The 19,204-nt window shown below is 37.5% G+C and overlaps 1 protein-coding gene and 1 non-coding gene across 14 annotated transcripts in view; one reads left to right on the top strand and one right to left on the bottom strand.

Annotated features, from left to right (window-relative positions):
* B3GALT1 (beta-1,3-galactosyltransferase 1) overlaps nucleotides 1-19,204 on the bottom strand; it is a 520,641-nt gene that overhangs the window by 421,739 nt on the left and 79,698 nt on the right. The window lies entirely within an intron of this gene.
* TRNAR-CCU (transfer RNA arginine (anticodon CCU)) lies at nucleotides 15,739-15,812 on the top strand. The gene has a single exon. It is a non-coding gene; the product is annotated as a tRNA-Arg (tRNA).

Below are 19,204 nucleotides of genomic sequence, written 5' to 3'. Positions count from 1 at the left end.
GGAGTAATATATATATATATATATATATATATATATATATATATATATATATATATATAATATACATAAATGTATGTTGCTACAATGATCTATACTATTTCAGAAATACATCAGAGCACATCTTGAATAATGAAAATTTGGATTAGGGCAGTTTTGTTTCTGAACTAAATGCAATGACTACCTTGGGATAATCTGGCTTCTGTAAAGATGGATGAAATTTAGAAGAATTGCCAAATTTCTCCTGCATCGATATAAAAAACAAAGTGTGTTTGACTTAAAACTATAAATGTTTAAATCAGTAGAAGGAATGATTCATTTTAAATTTTTTCCTGACCCCAAACTTTTGTTGGAAACAAACTTATTGGAAATCTTTATAATTAGGAGGTAGATGGGGAATTCATTGTTAAAAGGTACACAGTAAGGCAGCAATTTGTTTTTCTATTTACTTTGGATTAGTTTCACAGCTAAAATTGAATAGGAAGTTTGGATTGTTTATTCTAGATAAGAATTCCAACTAGAACAAAGTTGTGATGTCTTTGAACTGTGAGCCATCTCTGCCTCTAATTCCACTAGCTAGCTCTAATAACGAAGGAGAAAATCTAACTGGATGACGACCGCAGAGTAATAAGTTGTAAAAATTAAATTATCGTATTTAAATATAATGATAAAGAATATTGTTCACTCCATATCCAATTTAAAATAAATTAGAGCAAAGTCAGATAAGTAGATAAGGCCTCTAAAACATGAGGCATTTTTCTGCTCTATTTATTGCCTTAAACTCTTGCCCTATGTAATGAGTATTAATAGGTGACATATGTAGGCCTGCAGTTGAAAAAAATACCACATTACGCTGAAAGATTTTGTTGAGGTGACCTCCAAAATATTACACAGTGGATTTCTGTCTCATTGAAAGCAGGTCCTCTTTACTGAGAGAGAATAATCCCTGATTTCAAAAGGAGGAATGTAGAAAGTTAAATGGTTTTCATAATCATTTATCTTTTGAAAAAATCTTGTACAGTTCTATTTATTTTTCAGAAAAGAAGTAAGGGCTACATGGATTGACCTTTAGTTGTTTTGTTTTCTACAATGTTATTGTGTTTCATGCTGTGTGTCTATTGGGAGAGAAACAAAACGTGAAAGAGACCATGCTGCCTTCACTGCTCTCCTCCAACCCCACGATGTCCGCTCTTACCATCCGCACTCTCCCTGCCCTTGAGCATTTCAGTATTACACAAATGTGCTTTAATGAACCGTGGTGCTGAGGTGGGTTTCCACCAGATCACAAACAAACAAAACACACGTAATGGTTTACATTCAGCCCAGAAATACATGGCTTTTTCAGAAGTGTTCATTCTAAAGAAGAGTGTGTTACATACGATATATATCCATGGGTATGATATGGGTTATAAATTGTTTGGGGCATGACTAATTGTTGTTGAATTACAACGAAAACAATATATTGAGCCGAATAAATGTGTTAAAATTCTGTCTGTTATTATCTGTAAGTTGTAATGTTCTTTTGTGATATTTTATATTGTTTTCCAAAACACTAAAGTTCTCTAAGACAGAGTAGTTACTTAAAAATATTTATTAACCAAGAAATTGTAATTATATCTTCCTTGACTTGAAAAATAATTCAACTTTAAAACAACAGTACATCTCAAGGGAAGTTTCAAAAATTAAAGTCAAACTGATTCTGTTAACTCTGACTTTTCCTACCACGGATAATACTAAAGCCATTAAAATTCACAGTGTATTGCTTTTACTATGAGTTGAGCGTCAAAATTACCTGGAGCAGTTTGAGATATGATAGATTAATTACATCCTTGTACTCAAAGGACATACATTCAAAAAGAGCATTGAAAGAAGCAAATCAACAGCCTGAAAAGAAGTATATATCCCTAAAAAGCATCATCTTTGGGGCATTTCTCTTTCTCTTTTTTTGGGGGGGTTGGTGCGGGCAGCACTCATTTTTTCAGATTCTAACACATTACCAACCCTTTTGTCCTTGAGAGAAAACGTCCCTAGTTAGATAATTGTTAAAAGTTGAAGAACAAGGAGGACGGGAGGTTCCTGGTCTAGTTTACTTGTAGGACCTGGGGAGAAGAAGAGAGGAATAAAAAGGTCACAGGAAGGTAACAACAGTGATCTATCTGGGTAGTTCAAATGCCAGAGAATATTACGTGCATGGAACTGGTGAAGACGATGGAGTACTACAGAGACTAAAAAGTCAAGTCTGATAAGGTTGTGGGATAGATTCAATACTTAGTCATTTTTAAAACGTGTGTACTTGCTAATCAGATTCACCCACACCTTATTCAAAGAGAGATGGTAGTTAAGGTTCTATCATTTAATGATTCAACAGGTATATATTGCATGCGTTCATTGTCCTAGGCTCTGCTTTAGATACAAGAGATCAAAAGTTGAGACAAAGTAGACAACCTGCTCTCCTTATAGAAGTTACAGTTCATTTACAGTAGGATAAAAAATAAATCGCAAATACTGGGATTGAAGGGAAAATGGGGATTAAGTTTGTAATGGTAGTTGGGAGGACAATGCTCTTAGTACATTATCGATCCTTTAAAAACAGAAAACTTTGAAAGCTTACATTTGCCATAAAAATAGATTAGATTAGATTATTACAGATTGAGCTTGAAAGAAATTATACCTACCAAATGAAAGCCATCATTAAAGCAACCAGCAGTGGGTGTAAGAGCATTCATTATTCTTTCATCAAGTGTTCATGATTCATACAAATGTTCTTTAGCAACAGATTCAGGCCTAAAATCCAATAATATAAGGTAAATCTAAGTCTTATCAAAGCAGCAAAGCTGTTATGCAAAAGTTTAATGAATGATAAGTGAGCTATAATAAAGGAATAAAAAGGCTCCGAGGAGCTCACAAAGTTGAGAAAAACTCTTGCTATCTGATGAGGTGTGATAAAAAACAATATGGTGAATGTTTAAATTTAAAAAAAAATTATTACAGTAAAAGACACACTGCTATTAATCCCCCTCAAAAAACTCCCCCCAACCCCCGCCACCTTGCTTCAAACACACTTATCCCATCATTCTTGCCACTTTCTGAAGTAGTTCTGGAAGTCCTCTGTCATGAGTGTCTTTTAGTTGTGCTGTTGTGGCTGCCTCGATGTCCCGACTTGATTCAAAACATTTACCTTTCATGGTCATTTTGACTTTGGAGAAGAGCCAGAAGTCACATAGTGCCAGATCTGGTGAATAACGTCCATGAGGACACACTGTAATGTTTTTATTTGACAGAAATTGCCTTATCAGAAGTAATGTGTGGCACGGAGCCTTTCTGTTGTGATCACAAAATATGGTGAATGCTGCTACTGAGTGCCATCCAACAGAAAGGAAGGGATCTTCAGTACAGGAAGCAATGCATTGAACCTTAGTAACAGTGTGTGACAAGTTTCAACTTGTTCGGTGCAGTCAGTCAGGTGTGAGCTACGGTTGAGAGACGATGTGTTTTAAAGTGTGCTGTAAATCATCCTCCATCATGACAACGCTTCATGTCACACATTGCTTCTGGTATACAGTAATTTCTGTCAAATAAAAACATTACAGTGTGTCCTCATCCACCTTATTAACCGGATCTGGCACCATGAGACTCCGGGCTCTTCCCCAAAGTCAAAATGATTCAGGACATCAAGGCAGCCATGACAGTGCAACTAAAGATACTCACAAAAGAGGACTTCCAGAACTGCTTTAGAAAGTGGCAAGAATGATGGGATAGGTGTGTTAGAAGCAAAGGGGAGTATTTTGAGGGGGATTAATGGCAATGTGTCTCTTACTGTAATAATTTTTTATTTCAACTTTCACTGTATTGTTTGATCACACCTCGTGGTAACCTTGGAACTATAATTCAAACTGCCACATAAATACACTGCTATCCAGTTCACTTTTTCATCTGCATAGTATTGATGTGTTCTGCAGAAACAAACTTTCTATTAGGTTGGTGCAAAAGTAATTGCAGTTTTTGCCATTTTTAACCTTTTAAACCACAATTACTTTTGCACTAAACTAATATAATACAATAAAACTACTTACACATGATGACAATGAACGATAGGACTAAGAGTATGAGCTCCATTTTTAGGAAGGCAAGAAATCAGATTTCTTCATGTAGTAGGCACATTCTTCTTCCTTCAATAACTCAAGGTGACAGTGGTGAGAAATTCTGTCTCAAAACAATTTTTATAGTATATTTCCATGCCCCTATAGCTAAAGCCACTAAAAATGACAATGGTGGTTAAGAGGTAGCATAATTAAAAACAAATAAATAAAAAGACTTCATCTCTATGTTGTGGTTGTTAAAGAAGGAAGGAAGATCAATGAATGTGTTGAATTAAAAACAGTTACCTAAGTAAGTGGATCCACTCATTCATTCAGTCATTCATTTAGATATTTACCAAATGCTTTTCTGCTTCAGACACACATTTTTTTCCCTCCTAGAAATCAGTAGCATGGCTCACATCCTAGCATAGAATACATTAAACACATAATTACAAGTGTGTGAATTACATGGAAGAAGGATCTTAAATAGGAAGTATTTCTGCATTTTGTCCAGGACCTGGATAAGGTGACTAAGGGATAGAGGAAGAGGATATAATCAGAATTTTCAGGAAAATATAGAGATAAAGAGAAGGTAGTGATATGTTTAGTTTGAGAAAGCTCCAAAGATGATGATACTATGTGTACTCCAATTGGTGGCCTCTGCTTGGAATCTATGTCAAAGTCTGAGAGCTTTAAAGAGAACCTTCTGCTCCCAGTCAATCTGCTGTTCCATCTCCAATGACAAGGAGAAGAGTAGGAGAGGAAAGAAGTCAGTTACTTTGGCTGGTGAGTATGAGCTCATCTCTGTTAAAGACGGGTGGCGGACCACTGCTGGCAATTTCGGGGGGTGACATAATCAGGATCATGTACACTGGGAACAACTCCATCATCTCTGGCCTCATTTATTGTGCATCTCTATAGGTTCCCGAGACTTGAATCAACTATTTTGCCATACTGCATATTAGTCTAGCTCTAATCCTGTATAAATCCTAGTTGGAACAGCAAGCATTTGAACAGCCTTAGTCTTACCTTCTGTTGGGGCTCAGAGGCTATCAGTGGAGTGCACCAATGGCTTAGTCCTGGGCTCTGACTTAGCTGATACTTTACCCTCTTCCTCCACAGTGACCCAGTGAATAGGTCTGGGCTTCTGCATTGATCCCTCCTTACTATGGCTGGGTCCCCTCAGAAAGAGGACATTTCTAGAACCTCTTCTTATGGGGTTGCCCTCTTGTAACTCACCTGGCCAGCACCTTTTATTGTAGGTGTCTAGATATAGCTTCTCGTACCACTGGTTTCTGACTAGGGTCCTTTTGTAATAGGACCCTAAGCAAATTTCCCACACCACCATGCAACTCTAGTTCACTGTACAATCACCTAGGCTTTCCCATTTTGGGGTCCTGTTGATGCATGAGATATCTATGCTCCCTGCTTTAGGCTCTGAAGTATTTAGGTGACCTCAATCAAGGTAGCATCAGGAAGCTGATTAATTCACACTATCTACAGCAGACACTCTTGACAGTGACTCTTCTTATTCTTAGGGTAGCTGTTTCCTACAGGCATGCCAGTTACTCAAACTGACATTGAAATAATAAAATGATACCAACTCACTGAAAAATCACACCTGGGTCTCATCAGTGGTTGGTTCATTGGCATTTTTATTCCCCCCAGCTTTCTATTGAATGAAACTACTAAGGTCTACATCTGAATTTGTTCTCTGACTTGCAAATAGAAGAACCAGAATGCTGAACATAGACAAAAATCTCAAATTCCTCAGATCCAATGCTTTTGGCTATGGGGAAAAATAAATAACCTAAGACTTGCCTTTACCATCAAAAGTATTCACAGGCACACCAGAATCACAGAATTGAGTCTACGACAAGATGTTCTTCTTATATAATATACTGGCTCTCTCTGTAACCAGATTGTGACTTCTTTCTGCCAGCCAAAAAAAACTGATACATTCTTGGAAATATCTCTTCCAGCATTTTTTTTAAAAAAGATAATTTACATTCTAGGAAATTATTTTGTCCACAAAAGCAGATGCATTTGCCCTTAAGGGACAAGACCTCCTTGTCTTGTTACTTACAAAAGCCCAATTTGCCATGTCAGTGTATGTTTTATTAGGGGGATGACTCTCCTTGTTTCTACAGGAAGTATTTCTATTGTATTCTTATTATAGAAGTTCTCAAGGATGGTTGAATATTAAATCACCCGCAGAGTTTTTAACAATTCGTTCTAATGCTTTGCATCATCTCTCCCCTAACACCCCCCCCCCATTTAAATTGACCTGAAGTGGGGCCCAGGCATTGGAGGTATTTTTTTTTTTTTCAAAGGTCCCCAGGCAATCCTACTGTGCAGCCAGGGTCTAGAACCATTGCTACAAGGTAAGTTTGTCTCTGTTTGTCTTTGTTTTTGAGCACTGGAATCCTGGTTACCCAGACAGAATACTGACCTCAGGCATTTTCACTTTCTAATTTCCAGATATGACCTTCAAGTCTGGCTAGGTTGGATCAATAATGAACTTGAGTGAAGCACAGAGGAGATCAGTCGCAGTGTGACTATCCTACTCCTAAACCCCAAGAGACTTCCTGGAGATTTCCTCAGCCTCTCTCCTTCTGATGCTTTGGAACAGATGGTTTACTTAACAAAACTTTTTGCTATTTTTAATTCCTTCAATGATTTAAGGCCAGCTTCTTCCCTCGGATTGCACAGAAGCCTTTAGTGGGTTTCAAAGCAATTTTAAACCCTACCAGGTAAAGCTTATTCTATCCTCCTCAGTGAATTACATAGCCCCCAAGTTCATTATCCCTTTATTTGGTTATATACATTTATCTCATCATCTTTCATCTCCCCAAAAATGTAGGATTTAGTATTGTAATGCCTCAAAAGCTCTCCTCCATCTAAAATGCTCCCTTTCAAAAATTATATTTAATGCTGCCAACAGGAAAGCTATCTTTCTGCCCAATGTCACCTGCTATTCAAAAATATTCAGTATTTGTTTTCAATTTTTATTCAAGTTATGCTCTTTAGAAAATGCCACTAGTGATGTAATAAGTGGCATCCCATTAAGTTACATATGTTCCTTTCAAATATGCTTCAATGCTATTATGAAATAAAGAAAATTGAATTTTGAAATGCAATATTCTATAGTCTGCCAGCTGCAGAAAATAAGGTATTATTAGCCTTTTGGGGGTGGGTTGTCAGCTGAGATTTACAATGCACTTTTTTCTTATTCCAAATAAAATATGTCTGCAGTATTATATGGTTTCGACTTATTCAACCTGAATTAAATGTAATGTAAATCAACACAGACTATGATTTAACTAGTAAATAGGTGTATTTAAAAATAAAATGTGCAAGTTTAGTAACAACTTAAATTGAATCAGCCTCTTTTTTGTAAGTTTTTAAGGTAAGCTTAGTACTTGCTAAAGTAAAAAGATAATGTTGACTTAAATAGTTTGGTTTTCTTTACCATCATAATTTCCTTTTGTAATGCCTCTTAGCCTTTTTTTGACTGGAGGGATGGGGACTCAACTAATTTCTACATTTTGCTGTTGAATAAATATAAGAGAAACCCCCATGAGATTTCATATGATGACATAACATATCATTTCCTTTACACAGGCCAATCCAGATCCAATTTTACAATTTTGAAGCTTCATTATATTACTCTACTTAATTAATATATCTGATTTTATTAGATTTTTCCCAACTGACAAAATCAAATGGTTCCTTTAATGGGATAATAAAACTAATTTGATTTTACATGTATTTTTCAATTTATTTTAGCAATCATAAATCTGAGTTCATGAATGGCATGTTGTTGATCAAAATGTTACCGGCAGCAAGGACTCTCGTGTTCTAATACTGGTTTCCAAGGCAAGCCACTTTACTTCACTGAGCCTGTTTCTTCACTTGTGAAATGAAATGGTTAGAGTATTAGTGGTTAAAACAATGGAGCCCTAAGAGAATCAAGGAGGTCCCTCGAGGCCCAGAGGAAGTGGGAGGCAGTTAAGCAGTCCCCACTTCATCCAACTGGCGTCCTCTTTCATCAATTTTACAGTTAGGGCTACTTCTATTACAAAAAAACAAAACAAAACAAAATAAAAAGCATAAAGGTTTCAGTTTCTAAAACAGGTTTGAAACACCACAGAAACAAAAATTGGCCAAGGTCTTACCCAATTCCTAAAGTGAAAGAACACTTTACAATAGGAACTAAGCTCCTAGGTCATGATTCCTAAACCTCTGACAGGAAATTTGAATTTGCATGTTAGACTGTGATACTATGTTGGATTTCAATATTAGACAATGAAACCTTATGAGTGTGTAAGGCTATTAACATGCTTTGAGACTGTCATTCTTATTAGTAATACAGTACAGTACATCAGTATTACTTGAAAGGCTTTGGGAAAAAAATTTTTTTTCAATACCTGGCAACATCCCAGCTGTACTGAGTCAGAATTTGAAGGAACTGTGAGTTGGCTATGTTGGTTTATATTTGAAAATATGCTCCCAAGTTATTTTGCTGCTAACCTCCAATTAAGAACCATTATTTACACTATTGTTTTATGTGTTTTCACTCCTTAGTTTTCTGTTTGACTTCCCACCATAAAATAAATATGACCATTGCAATCAACTAGGTTTGGGAAGTAGAATTTTCATTTTGTATTAAAGAACTTTCTTTATAAAGAGTGAGCAGGCATACAGAAGAAGCCACCTCAAGACTGGTAGGAAGGACAGAGATGGGGAATGGGCTGGTCCCATACCCTTGTGTAACCGTTAAAAATTGGGAGGGATATCTCAGCTTCAGAGGTACCCACCTGGAGGAGAGAGGTGTCCCAGCCCCACACTGGGATCCCCAGCCCAGGGTTCTCGTACTTGGAAGAGAAGTCCCCATAACTTCTGGCTGTGAAAACCAGCGGAAATTGTGGCTGAGTGAGATGAGGACAGCTGCAGTCCCAGGCACTCCTCTTAAAGGGAATGCACACGGACTTAACTTGCAGACAAACTCACTCACTCTGAGCTCCAGCGCTGGGGCAGCAGCTCAAAAGGCACCAGGGACATACAAGGAAGAACTGAATTGTCTGGCTTCAGGGCAAAGGATGAAGGGGCAAATTTCTCCTAGACAGAGGAGCTTGCAGATAACCATTGTTTCTTTGTTGAGCCCTCCCTCTTAGAGCATGCAGACACAGGAGACCACCTTATCTGAGTTTCCATCAACCTGGCTAACACCATTCATTAGCCCTGATTCCCTGAGACCCCACCCCACCAAACTTCTGGGCCCAGAAGTTTAAACAGCTTGTCTTGGCCCATGCTATGGACATTCCTAAAATCTCTAAAGATTCACAAAACCCAAACAAGCAGCATCTGGCTTTGGCATATCACATACCTCTGGTTGAGCAGCCATAAGCCTGGCACAAGTGCCAGCCAGTCTCAATTCCTGGCTTGGCCTCTGGAGGGACCTGCAAGCCCAGCGCAAGTAGTGGCTGTTTGTGGATTGCTTTGTGGCTCATGCCAGTTGGCCCGGGGCAAGGCACAGACAGTGGCTGAAGTTGGCCTGTGATGGGGCCCCTCCCGGAAGGCCCTGGGGCTGGCAAGCCCTGTGAGTAGCTTTGTACTTAGCTGGAGCATCACCCAGCCACCTCTGGGGACAACACACACAAAAGGCACCAGAGCCCTGTTAAAGCAAATCCTGCTCTGTAGGGTCAGCCCCTGCACAACAGCTCCTTCACTGTAGTCACAGTCAGTGCTGACAACCAATCAGCCAGAGGATCAATACTTCCCACTGATGTACAAACATCAACCAAGGCTCAACTACAACATGAGAGCACACACAATCCACAAAAGGGACACGCCTGGACCACCCAGCTTAAATGAACAGGGAGACTGTGCCACTAGGCCCCATAGGACACCTACTATATAAGGCTACTCTACTGAGACCATGAGTCATAGCAGCCCTACCTAATACATAGAAACAAGTACAGGGATGCAGCCAAAATGGGGAGAAAAAGGAACACGTCCCAAATAAAAGAATAGAAGTAAGCTCCAGAAAAGAACTAAACAAAATAGAAACAAGCAACCTACCAGATGCAGAGTTCAAAACACTGGTGATAAGGATTTTCAACGATCTCAAAGAGAATTTCCACAAAGAGACAGAAAACATAAAAATGGAGATAGAAAACATAAAAAAGAACTCGTGAGAAATAAAGACTACAATAACTGAAATAAAGAATACATTAGACGGAATCAACAGTGGACTTGATGAAGCAGAGGATTGAGTCAATGATGTAGAAGACAAAGTAGCAGAAAACACCCAATCAGAACAGCAAAAAGAAACCAAAAAAATGAAGATAGTGTAAGGGTCCTCTAGGACAACATCAAATGTACCAACATTCGTATCATAGGGGTATCAGAAAAAGAAGGGAGAGAGGAAGGAATTGAAAACCTATTTGAAGAAATAATGATAGAGAAAAACTTGCCTAAGCTGGTTTACAAGCCCAGGAATTGCAGAGTCCCAAACAAGATGAACACAAAGAGGCCCACATCAAGACACATCATAATTAAAATCCCAAAGGTTAAAGAAAAAGAAAGAATCTTAAAGGCAGCAAGAAAAAAAGCAGTTAGTTATCTACAAGGGAGCTCCCATAAGATTATCAGCTAATTTCTCAATAAACTTTGCAGGGCAAAGAGACTGGCTGGAAATATTCAAAGCAATGAAAAACAATGACCTAAAACTAAGATTATTCTATCCAGCAAACCTATCATTTAGGTTTTTTCGAAAAAACTAAAGGAGTTTATCACCACCAAACCAGAACTACAAGGAATTTTAGAGGAACTTTTTTAAGATAGAAAAAAAAAAAAAAAAGGTAAAAAATATAAATAAGAAAATGTCAATAACTACATATCTATCAACAATTATTTTAAAGGTAAATGGGTTAAATGCTCCAGTGAAGATATAGGGTGACTGAAGGGATAAGAAAACAAGACCCTTACATGTGCTACCTATAAGAAACTCACTTCAGGTCAAAAGATACACACACAGACTGGAACTAAAGGAATGGAAAAATATATTTCATGAAAATGGAAACAAACAGGAAGCTGGGGTAACAATAGTTATATCAGACAAAATAGACTTTAAAACAAAGTCTATCACGGGAGACAAAGAAGGACCCAGTAATTCCACTTTAGGGCACTTATCCAAAGAAACCCGAAATGCTACTTCGAGAGGATATGCATCCATATGTTCATTGAGACATTGTTTACAATGGTGAAGATGTGGAGGCAGCTTGGGTGTCCCTCAATGGATGAGTGGATACAGAGTAGATAGTACATATATAAAATGAATATTGCCTCTTCCAGGGAAGGGAATGGGTTCTTGCCATTTGCAGCAGCATGGATGGACCTGGAGGGTATTGCACTGAGTGGAGTATGTCAGACAGACAAAGACCAATGCAATGTGATTTCACTTACATGTGGAATGTAAGAACAAAATAAAATAACAAACAAAACAGAAACAATTTTACAGATACAGACAACATTCTGATGGTTGCCAAATGGGAGAGGGGTTAGGGGTAGGGGAAAATTCAGAAGGAATTAAGAAGTACAAATTGATTGTTATACAGTAGTCATGTCCCCATGTATAGCATGTCTGTCCCCATGTATAAAAAGTGTATAGCATAAGGAATACAGTTCATAATATTGTAATAACTATGTGTGGTGAGAGATGGGTACTAGATTTATCGGGTAATCGTCTCGTAAGTTATATACATGTCTAATCAATGTTTTGCACTTGAAACTAATATAATATCATATGTCAACTGTAATTGAAAAATTAAAAAAATATTAATAATAATAATAATAATAATAAAAGTGAGCAGTACAATCTTATACAAAATGGCCTGCCAAGGCACTCTGAGTGCCCTCAACAACTAGCTGATCTTTATTAGCATCTTTTAAGGAGTAACAGTGCTAGGTTTCTGCTGAGGAAAAAAAACACTGGATTTTACACTGTGCATCTATTTCAATTCTAGTCTATATCAATTAGCAAAAGCCGCTAAAGGTTTAGAATCGTGTGTAGGAAACCAACCTGCTTTGACTTAACAGCTGCAGCCTTCAAGACAAATAAGAAAGGAGAGACCTAAGAAACTGGGTGTTATTTGCTTTCCGTGTAATATGTTCCCTAAGAATATAAATGCAAGTTTGTAAGCAGTCCTCCTTTCAATGATCACTGTGTTTGCAGAAAGGAAAATTTGGGAGATGGGTTAATAGAACCCTTCTAATAGCCATCCTCCAAGAAACTTGAGATTAGGGTACAAATTGGAATTCTGTGATAGTCAATGAGTGGTCTTGGATAGATTTCCAAATCTGTGCTAGTATCTTGAGGTACTAATTGTCCATTAAAGCAACAATTTTGGTGAAAGGAAAGTGGTAGTGATGCCATCTCATTTTTATCCCAATTATGTTGTTTCCTAGCAGAGTGGCCTTTGGAATGAATCTTCACAACCCTTCTGGCATGAAGAACCAGGGCAGTGTCTTACAGGGATGAATACGGAACTGGCAGGCAGAGGAGAGGAGAGAGCAGTTGGGTCAGAAAGGACAGCATGGGTGAACAGAGTCGGCATAAGACTACCTGCTCTTAGGGAAGACTGGCAAGGAAACAGTGAATAAAAGCTCTGGCTCTGGGGTCTCAGTGGTGGTGAGTTGGGGTTCTTCTTCCCAGCTTTTACTGAGTTTCCCCAAACCTCAATTCCCTTCTCCCTATCCCCACTGTGCTTGACTGCAGTAAAGATTAAGTGGAATACTCTGGTTCTCTGCACAGTGCTTGGCAGATGCTTAAGTTCCTACTGTGGTTCTGTGGGGGGGGGGGTGAGGGGGGGAATGATGGTGATGATACAGAGGATGACTTAAAGGAAGATGGGGATGAAAAAGTATAAAGGAGACCAGTGGTCCTTTGGGAACTTCTGGTCCAGCTAGGGAAGACGGGGCTTTTAGCCCACAAAAACTGGGACATGGAGGTTTTATACGTGGGTGACAGGTGTGAAGTATGGATGATGGTTTTGATGGGAGAAAGAAAGGCAGGGCCAGTTGCTAAGAGGAAGGAGCAGGGGCTATGGCAGTCAGTGGTTCAGGAGAGAGATGTAGACGGCTGACCCGAGAGCAGCGGCAGTACACACAGTGAGGGTGAGACAATATGACAGATGTTTTGGAGAAGCCAGGTGAGTTGGCAGCATGCAGGAGGAAGGGGAGGCAAATCAGAGGTTTCTAGGTTGGGCACCTGACTGCATAATGATTTCTGACAAGTAAATCAGGGAATATAAGAGTATGTGTGAGGGAATGAGTGGATGGCAGTCAAGAGATGGTTTCAAAAATAAGAATTTAGAATTTAAACTACCCAAGCTTCCTAAAGGATGCCCTAGCATCCTCCTGAGAAAGCACATGTGTTCACATTATATGTTAGTTTCTTCAAGGAAAATGCTGTGTGTCAGTTAACAAGGTTTATCCAGTATGTATCTGCACTGTCCACAGAGGGAGAGACTTTCGAGTACTGTTCTAAATCTTAAAGGATTCAGAAAAGACTATCAGATAACACCATTTTGCTATCATGGTGTGTGGTCTTTATGGGCTTCAAACTCTTCCAAATTCATTATCTCATTCTGCTGCACCATCTCCTATACACGTTTTATACCAAGGGCCATAAGCGGTAAAATACACAAACAGCTGGGCCACTCCCTCCAGGTGAAGTATGTATTGCCTCACCTGGTTTATTTAAGTAAACTAAATTATATTTTTGGAATTTGCTGCGGGCCAATTAACAATGGATTGTGGACTGCAGTTGGCCCGCGGGCTGCAGTTTTGACACCCCTGCATTAAAGGGATCGGATTTTGCCACTATTTCAAAACTAACCTAGAAAGATTTGCTCAAGTACAAATAGCTGGTTTACTGAATCACCTGGTGCTTTTTATGCTAATCCATACTCTTTCTAACCACAGCTGTATATTTAACATGTAAAAGTATAAAAGTGTAAGTATGTATATAAAATATTTTGCATTTTAAAAGTATGACATCTCTTTTTAGAAGTTTCATAGTAATGTTACACTACATTTCACAATGCACAGATAAAAACTTCAGCCATAAAATGTAAAACTTTAATCATAAAAGTTGAAATTTGAGAAAAGTTGCATTAAAAAATATTGAATATTGTTAGGGGGATGGGGGGTGGGAGATGAGGGTAAGGGGGATCAAATATATGGTGATGGAAGGAGAACTGACTCTGGGTGGTGAACACACAATGGGATCTATAGATGATGTAATACAGAATTGTACACCTGAAATCTATGCTAATTTTACTAACAATTGTCACCCCAATAAATTTAAAAAATAAATTTAAAAAAAATATTGAGAAAAACTTCGTGAACAGCAATGACTAAAGGTTTATACTGCAAACAGCCATGAAGTACTTGGCTCACCAGTACTGAAGCGGTCACCAGCAGAAGGGAACTGTGGATAGTTTTACCACCCAGACAGAATACTAAGCACTGGCTTAAAAAAAACAACAACAACAACCCAAACCCCCCAAAAAAACAAGACTGTGCATCTACACCTGGTATTTCAGAGCTAAAAAATATGATCCCTGATTCCAGTTCAGTAGAGGAGTCAAAAACGGACACAGAAGTTATTATTGTAATACCAGGTGTTACATGTTATGATGGAGGAAATTCAGAGGAGTGGACCCTAACCTAGGCTCTAGAGCTGAGGCAGTCCTGCAGGGGAGGTGACCTGAGTGTGAAGGGTGTGTAGTAGTTAACCAAGATAAAAGCTGGCCAAGCTTATGTTTAAATCGTGAGAACAGTCAAGGCCCGCTTCCCATTGTTTGGAAACTGCCTGCTCTGATTTGAGTCTTCAGATTGACTTACTTTGGAGCGCCTGTCTTGAACAGCTGTGATTAGAAATCACTCCGAATTAAACCAGAGTTGCCCCTGTCCTCTGGTGGCAAACTTCGGTAAAGGGGTTACCAAATGAATTCCAGGGGTTATCAAATGAATTTCCATGGAAATAAGGCACTACACATAGAATTACAAAATGCTAGAGCTGGTGGGGAATTGAATCCAACACTTTTAGTGTGTATGTATAAGGAACCTGGGAATGTAGAAGGTGTTTACAACTAAGGTATAGAGTACAGCATCTAAGGTTAAGGAGATAGGTGCAACCCTCCCTGATGATTTATTAAAAGTAATATATTTAGCACACATGAAAATTAAGACATGTCTTATTCCCCCATCCCCCACTTCCTACTCCCCACTCTTCCTCACTTCACCTCACTATACTCACCAAGTTTAATTTCTAGGTATATAGTTTGCAGTTTCTTCTGCCTATTGTATTCTAACAGTGATCATTTAAAACTGCTGATTTCCATTCTAAGGTAAAGCCCCACTTAGCTCTTGAACGATTTTCATAGAGTTCTGGATAAATTTATGGGGGAGGATGGAGAAAGACAGGAAAGAAGGAAAAGAGGGAGGAAGGGGAAGAGAAGGATAGACAGGGACTCAGCTTAAATATAAGTTTTTGACCATAAATGATATTCTTAACTAAAGAAAAAAGTAATGGAAAAGTAGTGAAGAAGGTCAGAAAGTGTTCAATTAAAAAAAAAAAATGATGGGGGGCGGCTCATTGGCTCAGGTGGTTGGAGCACCGGGCTCCTAACCCTGAGGTCGCTGGTTCGATTCCCACATGGGCCAGCGAGCTGCGCCCTCTAGAGCTGGGCTGCCGTGAGCAGTGGACCAAAGGCCGGCAACCGACTGACTGTTGGGGGTGTGGGGGGGAGCACAAGTCTCATAACACCAGCATGGGTCAGGGAGCTGTGTCTCCTACACAACTAGACTGAGAACCATGGCTTGAATTGAAGTTGTGGGGGGCGGAAGGGGAAGGGAAAACAAGCAAACAAACAAATAATTAGGGAAGAAAAAACAAAGGGAGAAAAATACTCATACAGCAGGGTGGAATAAGAATGAGAAGAGCTTTAATGCCAAAACTATGATTGGGACACCAATTCTAAATAACAGCAACAAAGTTTTGCCACATGAGAGAAAATTATTTAATGATGAAATCACTGACATTATGTAAATGGGGCTTAAAGGTGACTTGCTAAGTCTGTAAATGGAGATCTGGGAAAATGACTACCTGCAACTGTAAAATGAATAGCCTCAACTTAAGCCCAGTAACTTATTCTTGCTACTGTTGTTACAACCAGCCACCTTTGGCTCACAACATCAACCTCCAATAAAATACAGTTGGCAGCACTGGTTACTGAGGTAATCGGCTATGCCCAACATACTTGATCCAAATTTAAAGGATCCTGCTGTCTTTGTCAGCAGAGTAAGAAGGATAAATTGATCAAAATTGTAGGCAAATAAACCATTAAATGAGACGTTGGCTGCCAATTGTGCGGCCTCAATACCAGAAAGGCTTTTTATGTGATCCTTAAAACAACAGTTCCTCTCTGGTTAACAGTTGGCATTACTTGTTCCCCATTGGTTTCTGTTGTATAATGACTAATACATCTTCATGTTGGTGATGGTATATCAGATTTTCATGGTACAAATTCAGCACAGTTTATGTAAGCTTCCCTCAGATCTAGAGTCACAAGTGTAACATCATGTAAATATCAAAGCATTAGTTCTCAACTTTGACAGCACATTACAATCACCAAAAAGCTTTCATCTAATACTGATATCCCGGGACCCTGACTCCAGTTATTCTGGTCAGGGATGGACCCTGGGCATTACTGTTTTGAAAGGGTGCCAACGTGATTCCAGTAGGCAGCCAACAATGAAAATCACTGGTTTAGATATTCCTGATGGATCAGAATATAATTTGGAAAAATTACAAAAGCATTTACAAGTCAACATCTGAATGCTAATTTTATCAATTTTTCTTCTTCAAGCCATGATGATATTAAAGTCCTTCTTTTATGAAGAATCTGTTTAAATCTTTTGCTCCCTTTTTATTTGTCTTTGTTTTTCTTAGTGATTTATAGAAATTATTTATGTAGCCTGGATACCAGTTCTTTCTTTGAGGTATATATTGAGTTCTTTGTTGTATGTACTGAGAATACTTTCTCCCAGCCTGTGGCTTACTTTTTCATGGTTTTCTTTCAAAGAGCAGATGTTTTAAATTTAGATGAAGCCCAATTTATAAATTATGTTCTTGTATGGTTTGTGCTTTGTGTCCTGTCTACCCCAAAAAAGTTTTAAATATATATTCTTCTTTATTTTATTTTGGAAGCTTCAAATCAGTCAGCTTTTAAATTTAGGTTTATGATCCATCTTTAATTAGTTTTTACATTATGATTTGTAGAAGAGTTAGGGCTGCTGTTTTTCCCCATAGACGTATCCAATTGTTTCAAAATTATTTCTTGAAAAGATGTTCCTTTCACAATGGAATTACCTTAGAACCTAATTCAAATATCAATCGGCCATAATGGGTAGGTCTATTTCTGGGTTCTATATTATATCCCATTGATGTATTTGTCTATCATTATGCTAACACCACTCTGTCTTTATTATCATACCTTTATAGTATATCTTAAAATCAGAGCGTATGAGTCCTGTAGCTTTCTTCTTTTGCAATTCTTCTTTTGCAATTTCTTCTTTTGCAATTGTTTTGGCTTTTCTAGGTCAGGTGATTTGTATTTCCACATAAATTTTAACCTACATTTCTACAAAAAAAGGCTGCCGTGAGATTATGATTAAAATTATGTTAAATATGTAAATTAGTTTGAGAATTGACATCTTAACAATACTGACTTTTTAAGTATTTGGACATGATATAGCTCTCCATTTATTTAGGTCTTCCTTAATTCCTTTCAGCAAAGTTTTAAAATTTTTAGTTTACAGGCCTTTCACATCCTTTGTTAAATTTTTCTAAGTACTGTTTTACTTTGATATTATTGTCAAGGACTTTTTAAATTTTCATTTTCTAATTGTTTGCTTTTGATATATAGAAATAAAATTGATCTTTATATATTTACTTGTTAAACGATGATATTGATTTATTTATTCATTTAGAAGTTACTCTTTGGACTCTTAAGATTTTCTAAATGAACAGTCAGGTTTTCGTTACTTCTTCATTTCCAATTTGTAGGAATTTTATTATTATTTCTTCTCTTATTTTAATGACTTGAGCCTTCACCAAAGGTAGAATAGAAGTGGTAATAGTAAGCTTCTTTGTTTTGTCCCCAGTCCCACAAAAATCATTTAATATTTCACCACGATATGATGTTAGTTATAGGCTTTTCACAGATTTCCTTTATAAGCTTGAGTGTATTTCCATTTAGTCTCAGTTTCCTGAGGTTTTTTTTCAAACCATAAATGGGTGTTTAATTTGGCCAAATGGGTGTTTAATTTGCTTCTTTTTGCACCTATTGATCATATTTTTTACTCCTTTATTCTGTAAATACAGTAAATTACAGGAAGTGATGATTGGATGTTTAATTAGCTTTTCATTTCTGAGATAAATCCCTCTTGGTCATGATGTTTTACCTTTTTATGCATTGCTGGATTCAATTTGCTACCATTTTGTTATGAATTTTGCATTTATATTCATGAGAAATATGGTTTATAATTGTCCTTTCTTTTAATGATTTGGTCATGGTTATGAAACTTACGTTGTCTTCATAAAAGAGTAAAATAGTTTGTGTAAAATTGGTATTATTTCTTCTTTAAATGTACAAGAGAATTCACCAATGACACTATCCAGACTTCATGGGAATATTTTTATTATAAATTTAATTTCTTTAATAGATATAGTTCTATCTAATATATTTCTAATTGTAATTTATTATTTCAATTATGTTTTAACCACATTTTTATAGATTACCAATTTCGAAAAAAAACTATTGCAAATATATTTATTTCTTAAAGTTAGATGATCAAATCCACTTTATTTTATGTTAACAAATGTTTTTAAATTTCTAATTTCCAAAAATTTCATCTTGCATTTGAAATTTTAGAATTGATAGCAAAAATACTGTCTAAATATTTCTTCTTATTAGATTCAGAATTAAGCTGTAACATCTTATCCAAAGCAATTATTTTATTTCCCCTTAAGAACATATATAGTTTGGCAATTC

Source organism: Rhinolophus sinicus, linkage group LG01, assembly GCF_036562045.2.
Source record: "Rhinolophus sinicus isolate RSC01 linkage group LG01, ASM3656204v1, whole genome shotgun sequence".
NCBI classification, from domain to species: domain Eukaryota; kingdom Metazoa; phylum Chordata; class Mammalia; order Chiroptera; family Rhinolophidae; genus Rhinolophus; species Rhinolophus sinicus.
The sequence above is the reverse complement of the archived record's forward strand: the minus strand, read 5'-3'. Positions and strand labels throughout refer to the sequence as shown.